This window comes from Ambystoma mexicanum, chromosome 3q, assembly GCF_040938575.1.
Source record: "Ambystoma mexicanum isolate Mex_15411 chromosome 3q, UKY_AmexF1_1, whole genome shotgun sequence".
Taxonomy (NCBI): domain Eukaryota; kingdom Metazoa; phylum Chordata; class Amphibia; order Caudata; family Ambystomatidae; genus Ambystoma; species Ambystoma mexicanum.
In genome coordinates this window covers 556,989,371-557,008,419 of record NC_090926.1, presented here as the reverse complement: position 1 = coordinate 557,008,419, position 19,049 = coordinate 556,989,371, and the positions used below count along the sequence as shown (strand labels likewise).

Below are 19,049 nucleotides of genomic sequence, written 5' to 3'. Positions count from 1 at the left end.
CTCCGTAGTAATCTCCCTCATCACAGTAATGACACCCAGAGAACCAAGAGTCAAGAAAGCCTTGGGAGTAATTCACATTGTCACAGTAGTGATACTCAGAGAAGTAACAGTAAAGAAAGTCTCTCGGGTAATCTCCATTGTCAAAGTAATGAGCCCTACAGAACCAAGAGTCAGGGAGACTCAGGAGTGGACTCCCATGTCACACTAGTGATTTCCAAAGGTCTAAGAATCAATAGTGCATTGGGAGGAATCTGCCTTCGTCACAGTGATAATCCAAGTAAGATTAAAAAGGATACCCAAGATCTATCGTAAGATGATCTTCATAACGTCATAACACAGGGAAGATTTTGCTGGAAATATAAAGGAAGTTTTCACAAGTGAGGAGACATTAAGGATATTATTTTACAATAATCCTCTAATCAGGAGAAGCGAGTCATTCTCCTGACCATGCTCTCTTTGTTGAATCAAAGCTAATGTTAAGGATTGTTGAAAAAGAGATTAAGACTGAGCCAGTTCACCAGGAGAAGGGAGTCATCCTCGTTGTTCTTTTTTCATGTGGATGCTGAACCCCTTTGTATACTAGTGGTAGGGTTATATTAGTTTTTGAACAGAGGACAGATACTTTTTATTTGTACAAACATCCTGATGACAAGCCCCTGAGTTGAAATTTGTTTAGTTATGGATAACCCTTTGTAGATAGGGTTAGGTATGACCTTTTCTTTATTTCTAAAAATTAAACTTGTTGAAATATGCCTCCCCTTTGTCGACTTCTTCCTTCACCTCATCAAGGGAGCCAACTATGAGGCTGATTCATGGAATTAATGTGTGCCGAAAATTCCCGCGCAGAGGTGCCAAAACGTGCGATTCGCAGTAAAAGTGCGAAAATTGCAGTGCAAGTGCGAAAATCGCAGGGAAACCAGCGCACATCGATTCATGGAAGGCCGTGCGCGAGAAAAAAATCGGATGTGTGCTGAAAAAGGGCCCGGCGCACGCCGGCGCACAGGATATCTAACGGCGTGCGCCACGGCTACAGCGAAATCGCACATAGCGCGGCGCACACAACAAAAGTAGGCGGAACATGGGGCGTAACACTCGAAATGGGGAACAACTCGGCAAAGTGTAGGAGTCACGGGGGAAGTACAGGAGGCAAGTGCGCGGAACGCCCACACGCTCGCCTACAACATGTATTCATGGAATCCAATAGGGCAAACCAGCGCACGATCAAACCAGCGCACAGGCCCAAACACGTCCGCCACAAGAAAGCCGGCGGTAGTGTCCCTGCCTCTGAAATAAATGTGCGCCAAAATGTGCGCCAACAAAAAGCACCTATATACAGCCATGATGAATGTCACATACCGTGGCCCTCTAAGACAAATGACGTGCAAAGGGGTACGCGACAAACACGGACACCCGCTGTGTGAAAAATAGCGTGTGCGTGTATTCTGGGGTGCGCGGAAAATCCCACACGCGATTTGCCTGGCTATGTGTATTCCGGGGTGCGCGGGAAGTCCCACACGCGATTGGCTGGGTACGTGTATTCCGGGATGCGAGGGAAATTCCACACGCGAATTGCCTGGGTCCGTGTATTCCGGGGTGCGCAGGAAGTCCCACACGCGATTGGCCTGGGTACGTGTATTCCAGGGTGCGCGGGACGTTCCACATGCTAATTCTGCAGGGTACGTGGATTCCGGGGTGCGCATGAAGTTCCACACGCTAATCCTGCAGGGTACGTGTATTCTGTGGTGCGCGTGAATTTCCACAGGCTAATTCTGCAGGGTACGTGGATTCCGGGGTGCGTGTGAAGTTCCACATGATAATCCTGCAGGGTACGTGTATTCCGGGGTGCGCGGGAAGTTCCACACGCGATTTCAGCAGGGTATGTGTATTTCGGGGGTGCCGGGTAGTACTACACGTGAATTGACCGTGTGGGTCCTCCCAGGTGTTCCCTCTACACCCTCCATGGCCCCTGCAGGCAGCCCACACCACAGGGGACTACCCTGCACCCCTGCTCATGTCCCGCAGGCAGCCCATCCACCATGGCCATGCCCCTCAGCCAACCCACATGTCACCTTGTACTACTGATCACCAAAGCATGTCTCCCAGCACCCCCACCCACCAGCAGTCAGGGGCACCCTCCACCAGGCCCCCACTCATGTCCAACTCATGTCCCCCTGAACCCCCATCCCCCAGCAGTCAGGGGCACCCTCAACCAGGCCCCCACTCATGTCCCCCTGCACCCCCACCCACCAGCAGTCAGGGGCACCCTCCACCAGGCCCCCACTCATGTCCAACTCATGTCCCCCTGCACCCCCACCCCCCAGCAGTCAGGGGCACCCTCCAGCAGGCCCCCACTCATGTCCCCCTGCACCCCCACCCACCAACAGCCAGGGGCACCCTCCACCAGGCCCCCACTCATGTCCCCCCTAGATGAACAAGCAACAGTATAGTGCCGTCTTTACAGGCATTCTCAGAATCTGCAGCCAAAAGCAAATCATCAACATATTGAAGCAACGTGCAAGTAGGGGGCAATTCAAGGGTGTCGAGCTGCTCTTTCAAAGCTCTACTATAAATACTGGGACTTTCAGTATACCCTTGAGGTGCCCTTGTAAATGTAAATGAGCGTCCCCCTAAGGTGAACGCAAACAGATATCTGCTTTCTTTATGTATAGGGATGCTAAAGAAAGCGTTTTTTAAATCCACAACGCTGAAGTGCGTAGCCGTAGCAGGGATCATTGTTAATATCGTCGTCACATCAGGCACAATAGGAAATTGTGGGGCGACTACTCGGTTAATAGCACGAAGATCAATTATAAACCGGTATGGAATTGCATTGTCGCCTTTCTTATAGACAGGTAAGATCGGACTGCTGCACAAACTACATGTAATCTCCTCGATCACCCCACAATGTACAAAATCGGAGACAATGCATTTCAAAGCACGTTCGCCTTCGACCGATATTTTATACTGTGGAATGCGTGGCAGTTTCACCCCATGTTTCAGGACTATTTTAACGGGCTCGATCTGTAACACACCGACATCATTGTCGTCCACCGCCCACAAACATTCCGGACAATGCTAAACTCGGGAGGTAAAGGTCGAATCAGAAACTGAGAATTAGGAAGTTGCTGTGGTGAAACCGTTAGCCGTGCTCCATCCGAAGAACAATGAATTACTGCGTTCAATTTCTTTAACAAATTCAACCCCAGCAAATTCTCTCCACAGTTTGAAGTGAGAAGAAAGGGACAATGGTCCATAAAGGGCCCCAAAGAAACAGATACCGGCGCAGAAACCGGACAGACAGTTGGTACACCAGAAAAACCTACGGAAACATTTGTTTGCCCTGACAGTGGGATGTTTGGAACCCGAGAATGATCAATGGAGCACTTCTGTGCTGCAGTGTCAATCAAAAACTGGTGTTTCCTATTCCCTACTAATAATTCAACGTAGGGGCCTTTCTGATTAACGGGAATAGGTGAAGGTTCCAAACCCTGCTTTGGGCAATCCTAATGAAATAGAGCCTCGTCAGAAGGAAGCTCTTCAGAAAGGTAGGCAGCAGAAGGGTGATCAAATATGTTTCTCGAGTCCATACTCGAGGTCTGATTTTCCCGTGAAAAAGGTTGCTGAGAATCTTGTAAAAGCTGACCTCTGTAAGGGCCCCCTGCTCCAGGGTGGCCCATAGGTCGTCTACCCATACCCCCAAACGTACTGTTTGACCTCTGGCGAAGGACGGGGGAACTGTGCTCGCCAATGACCTTCCTGGTGGCAATAAGCACATTGATCAATATTCACAGGACTCAGAGGAGCATTTCCTTTTGGAACGTATTGACCTCTAGTCTGTGTCGTACCTCCTCTGGGGTTTCTAACAATTTGTTGTAATAATACTTTGGTTTTTAAATCTCCCTTTCTCTTTTCAATTTTTTCCTTCTCATTATTAACACGGTTCTCATAATACTGAGCCATGTGCAAAACCTCAAATTGAGATTTTGCCTGCCAAGCGCTCTCAGAGGACATAATCTGTGACTGGATGTCAGGTAACAATCCACATACAAATTTGTCCACGAACAACCTCTTCCCCGACTCTGTACCTAAATCCTGTCCACTGAAGTCAGAAAATACCTGCTCGAATATATTAAAAAATTCGGTGGCGCCTTCAGTTTTCCCTTGGGCACAGGCCGTAAGCTTGTCCCAAATAATCCTTTTCTCTGGAATTATAGTTTTTAGTTTAGCGACAATCCAATCAGGTAAAGTAAGTATTACCTGTGGTGGTTTCTCACCAGCTGGTCCTTCTCCATCAATTCTAATCATATTTGCCCACGTATCTCCCAGCCCCGGCACATCATCTATTGTCCGAACCTGTTTCCATACATCTACGGGTAGGAGTACAGGGAATAACAAGTCAATGGGCCTCATTACGACCCAGGCGGTAAGTTACCGCCTGGGCCGTGACTTTACCACCATGGCGTAAACTACGTTTACGCCATGGTGGTTGGTGGACTTACCGCCCCATTCCGACCTTGGCGGGGCGGTAAGTCCCCAATCCCCATTTACCCTTCCCCATTCCCATTTTTGCCCCATAGGGCATAATGGGAGTGGGGAAGGCGTTAATTACGCCACCGTAAATTACGGTGGCGTAATTAACTCCATGGTCCCTTAGCGCCATGGATTTTAACACCTGCTAAAAGCAGGTGTTAAATCCGCCATGGCGCTAAGGGACCTCGTACTCAGGCGGTAAGGGTCGGCGCTGTTTACGGCGCCGTAAACCCCTTACCGCCTGAGTTGTAATGAGGCCCAATGTCACTCAAGGTGAACACAGAGGACTGTAAAACGGACTCTATTTCTTTATAAAACCCCGTCGGGTTTTTCCTAATATCGGGAACTGATTGTCTAATTGTGTTTACTTCCTGTCGAGAAAACGGGACGTGAACAAATTGCGATACATAATGTGCAGGGATATCCACAGCGGGGGCACCAGTCCCAGCGTTGGCGGGGATCTCAACTTTTGGGACAAAGGTCGGAGGAACCTCTCTCATAGGCAACTGAGATATAGGTACCTCCGGCCGTTTACTAATCAATAGAGCCAGGTCGAGCGCTAGGGCAGCTGTAGAAGTGTTGGGCGAAAAAGCCCTTTTACAAATCCCCAATAATTCTATGGGGCAACTAACCCTCTTCCTTACACATTCCTCTTGCAGGTACTGTACCATTACCTGAATTACCTTTCTTTGCATTTCTACTGTATACTGACTATACGTGTCATACACTTCGTCTGGCGGTATCGATGAATCCGAGATCCATCGAACCGCATCTTTAGTACAAATTCGTACTTCCTCAGGTGTCGCTTTACGGCACGGGAGGAACCGTGTCTGTACATATATTCCTATCATCTTCATCGTCCTCATCTCGCGATTTTTCGAAGTCTTTCCTAAACTCAAACAATTTTTCAACATGTCCATATACTTTCTGCTCCATGTCCCTCGAAAGTGTCAAAGCATTCAGATCTCTCACCCCTTGTGGAAGATCCGGATTTTGTAATCTACCCCACATCACACACAAATGAGTCCCCAGTCCTTCAATAAAAACATTTTTCTCGGGAAAACTATTCCAATTAGATAATGTGGAAAAAACATTAACTTGATCACCTTTCTCCATGCAATGCTTGGCCCATGCAAACAATTCCTGTTTCTTATCTGCAGAAACAGTACTACGGGTCACAATCTTTGATCCTGCACCTGGATCGACTTCGGTCAATACGGGGACACTCGGAAGCGGAGGTATAGGTAAATTTAACAAAGGTGCAACTATCGGTGCAGGGGGAAGGGGCGGTGCAATAGGCGGAAGAACAACAACCAAAGGACTAGGAACAATAGGTTGTATAGGGGGAACAGGAATAACAACAGGAGCGACAACAGGAACGGGCAGGGCACCCAAAATAGGAGCATACGGAGGTGGCGCTGAGGCATCGGGCATGCGTTCATTTAATAACTTCTCAATAAATTCTTCAGAAACATGGAAATCTTGACATGGGACACTCGGAAGCGGAGGTATAGGTAAATTTAACAAAGGTGCAACTATCGGTGCAGGGGGAAGGGGCGGTGCAATATGCGGAGGAACAACAACAAAAGGATTAAGAACAATAGGTTGTATAGGGGGAACAGGATTAACAACAGGAGCGACAACAGGAACGGGCAGGGCACCCAAAATAGGAGCATACGGAGGTGGCGCTGAGGCATCGGGCATGCGTTCATTTAATAACTTCTCAATAAATTCTTCAGAAACATGGAAATCTTTAGAGGGGTAAAGTTTTTGGACTCCGAGTGAAAAGGCTCTATCCATATTTTTAACTAATTCTGACCGCTTTTCTTTATCATATAATAATGCTTTTTCAGCGTTTGTTTTATGACGACGTGCATGTTTATCACTACTTTTAAGCTGCTGTAATGCTTCTTTCTTCCAATTTTGTAACACATCAAAGGCTGCTGGTCTAGCCTTTTTCTTTAACAAGATCGATTCTAAGTATTCAATACGGGGGATCTCAAAACTACCGTTGATTGGCCACTGAAATTCGGAGGCATGTCTGGTCTGTCTGTGCCAAATATCATTAAATACTATACTTCCAATGCCATACTTACAGTACATAGTACACGCCGGCGACCCCTCCTGTGGTGCCGGGCGGCTAAATTCCAAGGATTGTCGATCGCTGCGGAACAGAGCCCTAAAGCAGCTAGACAATTTCCCAGGCATTTCACAAAAAATTGGTGTTACCTGGTTCAATAATTGTGTCTGCAGATACAATAAGCCAAATTCAAATTGTCAGGGTTAAATTAAGAGCCGGGTCACGACTGCACCTGACCAAACCTAAGGAGGACCGTACGGTTTACCAAAGAACTTACCTAACAAATTTTACCTTGTGTTTGGTGGTTTCGGCAAATCTGCCCGCCTCAAAATTGGACCCTCGTCAAGATGCCGTGTCAGACCACACGACTATCGTCCAAGGATCGGATCGGGCAGCGCTGCCGAGGTATCGCGTCTCGATCGGTCGGGCCCACAGAATCACACCGTCCGATCCCGGTTCGATAGTCTGCGTCAACCTTCAATGATCCGGCATCAATCTTGAGGGTCCCTATTCAGGCGCCAACTGTGGAAACATAAAAATTGATATGAGGCCGGGAAGCCCAAAGGAAACACACCAACACAGGTTACAAAGAACATACAAAGCGCTTTATTCAAAGATACAACAATTACCAAAAGTCAATTGACAAACGGATAGCTATTCGGCCCTCAGAGTAACAGAACGAACTATCAACGGTAGTTCGCCGTGTTAGTGTGAGAGACCGTACATTGGGATACTCGGGTTTTTATACTTTTTATCCAGCTCTGGCCAACCCCCTCGTGGGTTAACCATTCTTAGAACCAGGCCTAGGGTTCGTTGCCAGGTCAATCCCATAATGTATGCACTTTGATCAGTTCCGCTGATACAGTTGTTCATTTACACATAGGTCAGGGATAGGACAAGGTCTCAGTTCGCGACCCCAACAAGTGGCCTGCGGGCATATTACTTATTCATATGTGCGGAGGTCACAACGGCCAGAATCCCACTCGAAATGTCATTCGGCCTCCATTTTGTTGTTCAGGGTGACTTACACACTACAAGAGAACCTAAAATGGCGGCTAAATCCAAGATGGCGATTTACACAATACATTAAGGTCAAGACCTTGCCGCGGAATCTATTTACAAGATGTTTTTATAGACAACTTGGCGTAGGCCAACATACATTCAAACAATGCGATAGGAGGTATAATATTATTTCGATTTCGACAGGTGGGCAACTGGGTCCTGGGGTTGGGCTATGGAGCGATGGTATAGCAGTCGGGAGTCTTCTGTTCCAGCAGGGGTGGACACAGCAACTGGACCCCTGCAGATGGCAGATGTGCAGGCACAAAATGGCAGGGCACGCTGGCAGCAGGCAGGCAGGCAGCAGCAGATGGCTCGTGGGAGGCTGCTCGGGGCTCTGGGGGGCAGTAATTCGGCCTTCTGGGCAGGAGCGTGGTCTTCCGTGTGCTTAGGCGTGGCCAGCTTGATACGGAGTGATTTGGCACGTGAAAATCCTGCACGTCAACGTGAAATTCGAGGAAAGGGCCTTAGCGCGTAAGCGCGTCAGCACGCATACGCGATTCCATTGGACCAAAGGCCCTCAGCACGTAAGCGCGTCTGTGACGTGACGTGCGCTGGTGTTTCCCTCATAGCACGTGATGACAGAGCACACGTGGAAACACTGCACGTCAGAGTATCATTGCATGTAATTGGATGAAAGTGCGTGTACACGCAATTGGCCTGGGTCTGTGTATTGCAGGGGTTCGAGGGAATTCTCACACGCGATTTGCTTGGGTATGTGTATTACAGGGGGGCGCGGGAATTCTCACACGCGATTTGCTTGGGTACGTGTATTACAGGGGTGTGCGGGAAGTTTTACACGCTCGCCAACAACACGTATCCATGGAATTGAACGGGGCTAAGGCATGCGCACAAAAAAACGTGCTAATCCGGAACCACGTACGCCAGCAGGAAGCAGGCGTACATCGACCAGCGCAGCATAAAAGTGCACGCAAACAACAAACAAGCTCAGACGCCAGGATGAATATACCGTTCCTAGCAACAGTGGCCGTGGGTTACCAAAGGAGGAGGAGGAGGATAGTGAGGGCCCGAATTTTCACTCCCAGAACCAGCCTTCTTGGGATGCCTGATGACCAGGTGTATGGGAGGTACAGGTTTCCACCTCACATAATATTGGACCTGGTGAGTGAGTGGGAGGATGACCTCACATCACCCACCCTGTGCTCCCAAGCGCTCAGCCCCCTGGAAAAGGTCCTTAATGTACTGCACTTCTTGGCCACTGGATCATTTCAGCGGACAAGTGCCATAGTGGGTAGGGTGTCACAGGCCACGCAGTCACTCTGCCTACACAAGGTCTTGAACATCATCACTGCACGCCCATCAGTCCGCAGGCACATATACCTGCCCAGGACACCTGCTGAAAGGCAGGCAGCCGCCCTGGATTTCTACGGTGTGGCACAATTCCCCAAAGTGCTAGGTGCCATTGACTGCACCCATGTGGCACTACGTCCCCCCAGGGCATCTGAGCACATCTATAGGAACCGCAAGCATTGGCATTCCATCAATGTGCAGGTAGTATGTAATGCCAAGGGAATCATCACCTCAGTATATGCCAACTATCCAGGTTCCACCCACGACAGCTTCATTTACCGAATGTCTACCCTAAGCCGGGACCTAGAAGCTGGGCGGCATGGCGATACATGGCTGCTTGGTGAGTATGAATGCCACTGCACCTGCATGCATGTCAGATGCAGAGTTATGTCACTACCCCACTAATGATACCCATCACCTCCTCACCAGGGGACAGTGCCTATCCTCTGAGCACCCACATGATGACGCCAATTCGGAACCCCATCACGCCTGCCGAGGTAAGATACAACACAGCCCATATTGAAACCCGGGGCATAGTGGAGCGCACATTCGGAGTGCTCAAGTCACGCTTTCGCTCCCTTGACCATTCTGGCGGCCAGCTGTTATATGCGCCCCCAGTAGTGTGCAGGATTGTAGTGGCAGCATGCGTCCTGCACAATGTTTCAACACGCCGGGGCCTGGCTGTGGACATGGTGGTGCCCCCACATCCCCAACCACATGCACACCCACTGCGCATGGGAGGGGAAAGGGCACGGGGTGAGGCAGCCCGTACGCAGCTGGTGGCTAATTACTTCACATAGAAATCACACCCCTGTGGAGTGAACACAGCCCTGGCACGTACCATCTGATAAGCAATGATGACTTGACCTGACAATTATGACGAACAAAGGGACAGTCAACTGACAGAACCATAGCAGCCTGAGATTGTTCATGTGGAAGTGTCACAATGTGTGCATCCCTACCTACACAAACACCACCAATGCAGTGTCATCACAAGACACACTTCCATGCAGCAGAAATGAATACCCACTTGCAAAATACTACATGAGAACAGTGCCATGTCACCCAACCCCTCCCCGGCACGGCCACACAACACACCATGGCATGTCATGCAATGTGAGAGCAAACAAATTAATCCCCACAACATGCCCCAAGTGTCACCAACTACAGTGTCCCTAATGGAAACTGGCCACACATGAAATGTTCACAGTAATGCAGGACCTACAACACACATTACCAAATACTTACCAAGAATACCAATAACCTACACAACCTCCAACCTACCTTATACATGACAGTACAGACTTAAAAAAAATTGGTAGCCTCACTACCTGATAATGCCAGCACTTTGAACACTTCCAAGTATACAGTGTTAGCGCCACGCAAGAGTGTAGGTGCACTGCTTACAACATGGACTCCAGTTCCAAGGTAGACCGCCTTGTGAAGACATGAGAAATGGACCTGCAAATTAGGAGGATGAGATGGATGCAGAGGCACATATCAATACACCGTGCAGTGTACAATACAACAACAATATGCACTATGAAAGTATACACAGTATTGACTACAGACTGCCCACACATCAAATGGGAGTCCAACGTCACCATGTACGTCAATGTCACTTGGGGACACCCTTTGCAAGCCCATGGAAACGGGAAGCAGGAGGGGTGTGTGTCACACAAACCCAAGCATCTGACCCAAATTCATGACAAGCCTGCATGTGCCCAGCCACAATACAGCGTATGCCCACGGGAGCCACACAAGGCAACACACTGTCCAAAAAACAAAAATTAAAAAAAAAAAAAAATCAAAAATGGCCATTAATGGGCCCAAGGGTGTGGGGGAGGCCACCCAGGAGGTCCGAGGACAGGGTGCACACCAAAACCCACCTGTGTGGATCTTGCGAAAACAAAACACCTCCATGGGCTCATGGCCTGCACGGCTACCCTATTGTGAGAGAATCACTGCTGTCGCTCTCCTCACCCTCTGCAGCTGCATCAGGAGGTGGTGGCACTATGGGAGGCAGCCCACGCAAAGCCCTAGTCTGGTCCTCCATGGCAGCAAGCATGCGGGTGTGGAAGGTCTCGTTCTGGAGGATATTTGTGCGTAGGTCCCCATGCAACAACTCACGGGATGCCCGGACCTCCGCCCTAGTTGCCTGCATCTCAGCTGAGAGCGTACGTGTGAGACGCTCCAGCTGCTGTTCTGTCCTTGTGTTTGTTGAAGCCTCAAGCTCAACAAGAGTCGTCCTGAGGTGACGGAGTTCCACCCTCAGGGCTTCCCTGTGGCCCTGGGACTCTATGGAAATGGCTTCCCGCAGAGTTGCCAGTGCCGCCCGCCTGTCCCTGTCGGACCCCAACATGTCCTCCCTGTGTGACTGGCAGATGGAGTCTGTTGCCTGCTGTAGTCGCTCCATCAGCCTTTCGGGGGGACAATGGAAGTGGCCACCCTATCCATGGCCTGAGCCATCATCTCTGATGATGCTGCCTGTAGGGTTGCCATACCATATATGGATTGCTCCCATGCGGTATTGCCAGGTGGCATACGGCCACCACGTCGGCGGACACCACACCTGTCTGGGGCAAGGCGAACTGCGCCTTGCTGTGCCGGCACTGCCTGAGGCTGCAGTACTGCATTCCCCCTCTGATCTGCTGGCCCAGGAACAGGATCAGATGTTGCGGAGTGTGACCCTGCATCTGTAACCACCAAAGGCGTACCTGCCAACACTGACATCCCCATTGAGGGTTCTACCCCTGGTGCAGGTGGGTCCGACAGAACAGAATCCCTCCCAGGAACACTCACCTGCGACGGCACATAAGTCTCATCCAAATCGACACCTGAATACAGCTCGGGGGAGGTGCAGCCAGAGACACCCCTTGAGAGCACGACCTGCAGCAGTTGTGGGTTCTCACCCACCACCACACCACATCCCTCACTGGTGGTCGGTCGGCACTGAGACCCCTCCTGGGTCTGCACCATCTCCACAACCCCAGCAGTATCAAGTGTGTCATCCCCTGCAAAGACATAAAAAAAAGAAATGGAAACAGGCATTAGCACTATGGCACACAATTAGGGCTGAGAAGCTACAGAAACAGTACTTGATTGACACATGTCCCATATGACTAAAACCCTCCCATGCATGCACCGTCACTGCGTGTGAAGGGGAGGCAGATGGCACACATTGATGACACCAAGATGGAAGATGAACACATTTGCTGCATGCTGCCTAGCAGTGGCATCACACATTGGCCTGTGATTGGCAGGTCAAATACACATGCCATCACACAGATGGCATGTACCCTAGCCATAAAGTGAAGAGGGAGAGGAGGGCACCAATTGTTCATTCAGTCTAGTTTGCTCATGAAATTGATTTATTCATTGAAATGGTTCAAAAGTTAACCTGGAGCTGCGAGTCCAAAATGGTCCTATAGCACAGGGACATGTCTAAACAAATCATATCCAGGAAACAAAGTCAGTCCACTGTACCATAGCCATGTCAGACATGTGCCAATAGGACTGAGAAATGCCTAGTAAAAGTGGTGGTATGCAAACAATCTGCCTGAATAAACAGAGAAAAATAAGAAACAATGTTGTGGCAAGATGACACTTCAAGGGCAACTGGCGTGGTGTTGGGCTAGATGTCTCATGTTGGCAGAAGGGATACTGCTATACCCAAATGCTGGTGCGCAGAATGTATTGGATGAGGCACATGGGTGACCCAAACCACTCAGGCACACACACCCTCACCTGGCACCAAAACAGAAGCCCTCACACACACACCATGCACATGGATGAAACACACATGCATGTGCACTCACCGGAAAATGCCTCGTAATCTGCCAGTTCTCCCATGCCTTGGATATGTTCCTCCGTGACGTAGGTCCCAGCAACATGCTCATGTGGAGTGAGTTCTATGTCCTCTGCTGGAGACCCACCTCCAGTCACTAGAGTAGCGGCATGACTTGAGGCCAGCTTATTATTTGCCCTGCGCTTCAGGTCATTCCAGCACTTGTAGCATTCAGTAGCTGTGCGCCTCACGATTCCAAGGGCACTTATGATGTCTGCGATGGTCTGCCAGTGTGCCAGACGTTGTGCAGGTGTGGTCTTGGATCCTGCAGCAATCACCATTTCGTGGTCATGTGCGGACACATACTCAACAAGTGCATTCAGTTCGGCCTCATTGAAGCTGGGCTTCCTTGACGGGCCGGACTGTGTAGCCATGTCTGGGGCATCAGCCTCTACTGGACGAGCACTCTTCCTCTTCCGCTTGGAAGGTGGTGGGGATCCTGAGTGTCCTACGCCGCTCTGGACACTAGGGGCAGGAGCCCCGGTGGACTCTGTACTAGGAGTGTGGGACTGCACACTCAGCATGGGAGTTGGTGCAGGCATTGGCTCAAGTGTGATGGTGTCAGGGGGAATGTCAGCAGGATGGACTTGGACCGACACTGTCCTGGCTGGGTGTGTGAGAGGTGGGGTGGATGGAGCCGCAGCTGCCCCTGCAGCCTCCCCAGCCTGCCTACGTGGGGCAGCAGATGACCTAGCTGCCCCTGACCCACGTGGCCTGATGACACCAACGTGCACCAGCGCACGTGGCCTAGACTTGCTGACCTGGAAGTCAGCCGTGGAGTCACCCTGTGCCAGGTCTTTTTCCACAGTGGGCTGGTCCAATAAGGGCTGAGTATGGATGTTGTCGGCCACGTTACCCTCAACCAGTGGGGAGGGGGCATGGGTGTCCCTGACTGGTCCTCCACACATGGGGGCCTAGGGGCACCCTGCAAGTCACGGCCACGTCCCCTACTGGATCCACCACGGCCACCACTTGGGGCTCGGCCACCTTTGCCACCCTTACGTATTGTTCGCCTCCCAGCCATGGCACTGATGTTATTGTGCGTATGGGAGTCGCTGTGAACTATTGTCCTGGGCAATTGGGGGTCAAAGGGGTTGGGTACCAGATGGTAATCGTACCCTAGTGCTCTAGCGAGGCTGTATGTCACCCCTGGGGAAAGATGACGGGTCACGCAACGCACAGGCACCCCAAAAAAGGGGCGTAAGGTGCACGCAACCCCTCCTAGACCACGTGTGTGGAAAAATAAACCTGCACTACGCTGTGACACCCAGAAACACAAGAATGAACGTATGCGTGTCACACGCAGCCTAGAATGACCTCTGAAGGGGAATGCGACACACGGGGCAAGCACAGATGTTAAATACGTGCGCGACTCACCGTCTGCCAGGAACAAAAGCATGAAAAATATGCGCGTGTGCGCGTTGACAACACCCCTGCCAAAAGAAGAATTGTACGCTGTCTGAGGAGACAGGACAACAGTAGAAGGGAACGCTGTTTGAGGAAACAGGCCCAGGAAAAAGAGGAAAAGAGAAAAAGCTGTCAGAGGTAACAGGGAGTACGAACTTGAATCGCCATGAAGTAAATCACGTGTGAACCGACAAGAAGTACAGATTTCACCCACTCGCTCTCCACGAAAAGCACGTACAAGGAAATGGCGTTCTACACGTACCTTTTATACACACGTCACAGACGCGCATACGCGATGAGGCCATTTCCACCAATTACACGCTTTGACATTCGGACGTGTATTTTTTTTTTCATGCGCCATTCTCTACGGCCATGCACGTGACGTCATAGATGCGCCTGGGGGCCTTTGGGCCAATGAATTAACGTGCGTGTGCTGACGCGCTTACACGCTAAGGGCCTTTCCTCGAATTACACGCAGACGTGCAGGATTTTCACTTGCCAAATCACTCCGTATCAAGCTGGCCACGCGTAAGCACACGGAAGACCACGCTCCTGCCCAGAAGGCCGAATTACTGCCCCCCAGACCTCCGAGCATGCTCCAACCTGCCATCTGCTGCTGCCTGATTGCTTGCTGCCCACGTGTCCTGCCATTTGTTGCCTAAACATCAGCCAGGGGTGCTGTTGCTGTGACCACCCCTGCTGGAACCGAAGACTCCCGACTGGGATACCATCGCTCCACAGCCCAGCCCCAGGACCCAGTTGCCCACCCACTCCTGCCTCTGGGGTTGCCGTTTCGGGCACTGCAACATCTGGCACCAGTGGCAACCCCCGGCCAGAGAGGCAGAGGGGCACCAGCTTCACTGCCACCGAAGTTGGTGTCCTGGTGGAGCATGTCCTGGGGCAGTATGATGCCCTCTTTGGAAGGTTGCGCGCTGACAATGAAGGACGGACTCGGATCTGGACGGACATCGTGACTGCCATCAACGCGGAGGGGGTGGCAGTCCGACTATTCCATCATGTGAAGAAGCGCTGGGAGGACTTCATGCCCAGGACCCTCAAGAAGGCCCGGCGCCTCCTGAAAGCAGCGGATGCTAACGGGCGCCGGGGCCACTTGTCGGAAGATCAGATGAGGGTCCTGGAATGCATATCCCCAGCGCTCCACGTCCAGGTCCTTGAGAGGCAGACCCGTCAGGAGTCAAGCAGTAAGTGTACATGCATACTGATTGTGAGCTGTGCGTGTGGTGGTGTGGCAGGAGTGTGCAGGTTGCACATGTGGTTTTATGTGGCCAAGTATGGGGGGGTACAGGGCCGTGAGGCTGACACATGCGAGGGCTCTCATGTGTGACACATGGATGGTGCTTGTGTGTGTAGGCTTGCATGGCAAAGGATGTGGAAGGATGATTGGCAGGTGTGACATGGATGCTGATCTGAACACTGCAACAGTTGGCGGAGGTGTACACATGCATGCAAGTGTGGTGGTGTGTGTGCATGTGTAGTGCACTCCCTGTGTCACATGTGATGTCTGGCTCACCTTTGCCTGCTCATGCTGTTGTATGTGTATGGATGGTGCTGGCTGTTGCGATATGGCTGTGGTATAGCTCATGTGTGCAAGTTGAAATGACATGTGTGTTGGGGATTGTGATGGCATGTCTGAGGTTTGCCAATGCCACTCATGTACAACTGTCATGTGTTTATGAGTCCATTATACAGTTCTCTGATGCCTGTTTTTTATTTCTCCCTGTCTGCAGCGTCAACTGATGAAGAGGGCGGAGAAGGTGCTGTGGAGCACAGCGGCAGGGGTCATACCACCAGCCGGAGATGCAAGGCCCGGCTCCCCTCCCAGGTTGTGATCTCATCGGGGAGTGAGGAGTCTGGTGCCGCGTCCGAGGCCGCAGCTGCCGAGGGGAGGTCCAGGAGGTGGAGGTTGGAGTTGGACTCCTCAGCAGCAGAAGGGGCAGCTGAGACCCCACAGGGCCCAACGGAGGAAGATGGCACGGAGTCATCCAGGTTGGTGGGGGGTTTGGTGGAGGAGGAGGCCGTGCAAGCAACTGAGGCGGGGTCTGGAGATGGGGATTCCACTGGTGCTAGTGGTGCAGTGCAGGACCAGGGACAGGTGGCAGCACAGGCCACCGCGGACGTGCCTGTGTGCAATCATGTCCCTGCTACTGTCACTGCATCATCTTGCACCAGCAGGGATGCCTACCTCCAGACCCGTTCTCAGATAGGGGATTGGCTTACACCAACTGGCCTTCCTCTCCCTGCGGAAGTGGCTATCCTGCAACAGGTTGAGCCTGTCTAGGGTGGGGTGGCGTTGTGTCAACGGGCCATGCGAGCTGACCTGCAGTCTTTCCATGATGAGACTGCACGTCTTCTCACATGGCTCGTTGACCGCGTTGACCGACTGGGACAGCTCACCATGGCCGGATTCCTCCGTTTCCTGGACCTTGTTCCGACCCCCTCCTCAACGGAACCCCCTATGCCCCAGTCATCCTTCATGCCATCTTCCCACCCATGTATCACCTGGGTGCCCTGTGGAGCTGCCTCTGACCGTGCGGCCAGGTTGGTGGACAACGGATCCCTGCCACAGTTGGGAGTCGGACGTCCAGCCGGGGTGGCCACATCAACAACTGCACCCCAGCTGGAGGAGGATGTGCAGGCACCATCGCACAGGGCACATGGACAGCAGCAGAAGCAGCAGGAGGCTGTAGGTGGGAGCCTCGATGGCTCGGGGCCTTCGACATCGGAGGGGCAGGCATCGGCCGGAGGGTAGGAGGACCCAGGAAAGGAAGTGTCTTCCGTGTGGCAGCGGTTGGGCCACGCCATAGATGCGGAGCGGCAGCGGGCAGAAGAGGCACGGCTCACGATGGTCAGGGCGGAGAACTCCATGAGGAGGGCCCTGAGGCGGGCCGAGTGCCTCGAGGCAATCCGCAGGGTGTTGGAGAAGAACATGTCGTCCCTGCGGACCCTCGGGGCCATGGAACAGGACTGCCTCCGGGACATTGAGCAGGAGTTCGATGATGCCCTGGCCCGCAACATCCAGAAGTGAGCAGTTGGACTAGCCCGCTGCCATTGTATATAGTTAATTAGTGTTAGGTTTTGTTTTAATTTTTTTAATTTGGGGCACTTGGACTATGCCCCACTTTTTTGTATATAGTTATTAGTTAGGTGGGTTTTATTGTAGGTTTCATTTACATAGTTGGGATCATGGACCGTGGATTTGCTCTTTGTACATAGTTTGACAGTGGATTTGTGGCCTTCATCTTTTATTATTTTTACACCATGGAGCAATAGATTTTCAATTTACTTTCCCTTTGGATTTGCTTTGTTGGATGGTGACTTTGGACACAATTTCATTACGTTTATTTTGGATTCCCATTTTCATTATTTATTATTTTGGTGGACATGCAGCATTTTGATTTTTTCCCCCATTATTGTTTCTTTTGATTTCATTCACTTCATTTACACTGTAATACATTTGTCTTTCTTACTTCAATGTATGGACTTCTCTCGTTGTTTTCATGCCTGCCACAATGTGGGTTTTCACAGTCATGTGTTGCCATTGTGTGGGTCTGACGGACTTGTACTCATGCGCATACTGCTTATTTCTTATCTATCATGTAATGGGTATTTCCATTTTGAATGGATGTAAAGCTTGGTTGGGTGTTTGGACTGGGGTGGCGTGGGGTGGGATTTGGGTGGGCATAGGAGACTGGAATCTGGATTGTGATGACGTGTGTGCTGGGGGACATGAGTGGGGGCCTGGTGGAGGGTGCCCCTGGATGCTGGGGGGTGGGGTTGATGGGAGACATGAGTGGGGGCCTGGTGGAGGGTGCCCTGCACTGCTGGGGGGTGGGGTTGCTGGGAGACATGAGTGGGGGCCTGGTGGAGGGTGCCCCTGGATGCTGGGGGGTGAGGGGGATGGGAGACATGAGTGGGGGCCTGGTGGAGGGTGCCCTGCACTGCTGGGGGGTGGGGGTGCTGGGAGACATGAGTGGGGGCCTGGTGGAGGGTGTCCTGCACTGCTGGGGGGTGGGGTGGTGGGAGACATGAGTTGGACATGAGTGGGGGCATGGTGGAGGGTGCCCCTGGATGCTGGGGAGTGGGGGTGATGGGAGACATGTGTGGGGGCCTGGTGGAGGGTGCCCTGCACTGCTGGGGGGTAGGGGTGCTGGGAGACATGAGTGGGGGCCTGGTGGAGGCTGCCCTGCGCTGCTGGGGGTGGGGGTGGTGGGAGACATGAGTGGGGGCCTGGTGGAGGGTGCCCTGCACTGCTGGGGGGTGGGGGGAATGGAAGACATAAGTGGGGGCCTGGTGGAGGGTGCCCCTGGATGCTGGAGGGTAGGGGTGATGGGAGACATGAGTGGGGGCCTGGTGGAGGGTGCCCCTGACTGCTGGGGGGTGGGGGTGCAGGTGGACATGTGTTGGTGGGCAATAGTGCAAGGTGACATGTGGGATGGCTGGGGGGCATGGGCATGGTGGATGGGCTGCCTGTGGAACATGTGCAGGGTAGTCCCCTGTGGTGTGGGCCGCCTGCAGGGGCCATGGAGGGTGTAGAGGGAACACCTGGGAGGACCCACACGTGCAATTCACGTGTGGTGCTCCCCGCGCACCCCTGGAATACACGTACCCTGATGGAATCGCGTGTGATACTTCCCGCGCACCCCTGAATTACACGTACCCTGCTGCTTTTGCATGTGATACTTCCCGCGCACCCCTGGAATACACGCACCCTGCTGCTTTTGCGTGTGATACTTCCCGCGCACCCCTGGAATACACGTACCCTGATGGAATCGCGTGTGATACTTCCCACGCACC

At 51.9% G+C, this 19,049-nt stretch overlaps 1 protein-coding gene across 2 annotated transcripts in view; it reads left to right on the top strand.

Annotated features, from left to right (window-relative positions):
- Positions 1-19,049, top strand: part of KCNMB1 (potassium calcium-activated channel subfamily M regulatory beta subunit 1) — a 107,875-nt gene that overhangs the window by 47,538 nt on the left and 41,288 nt on the right. The window lies entirely within an intron of this gene.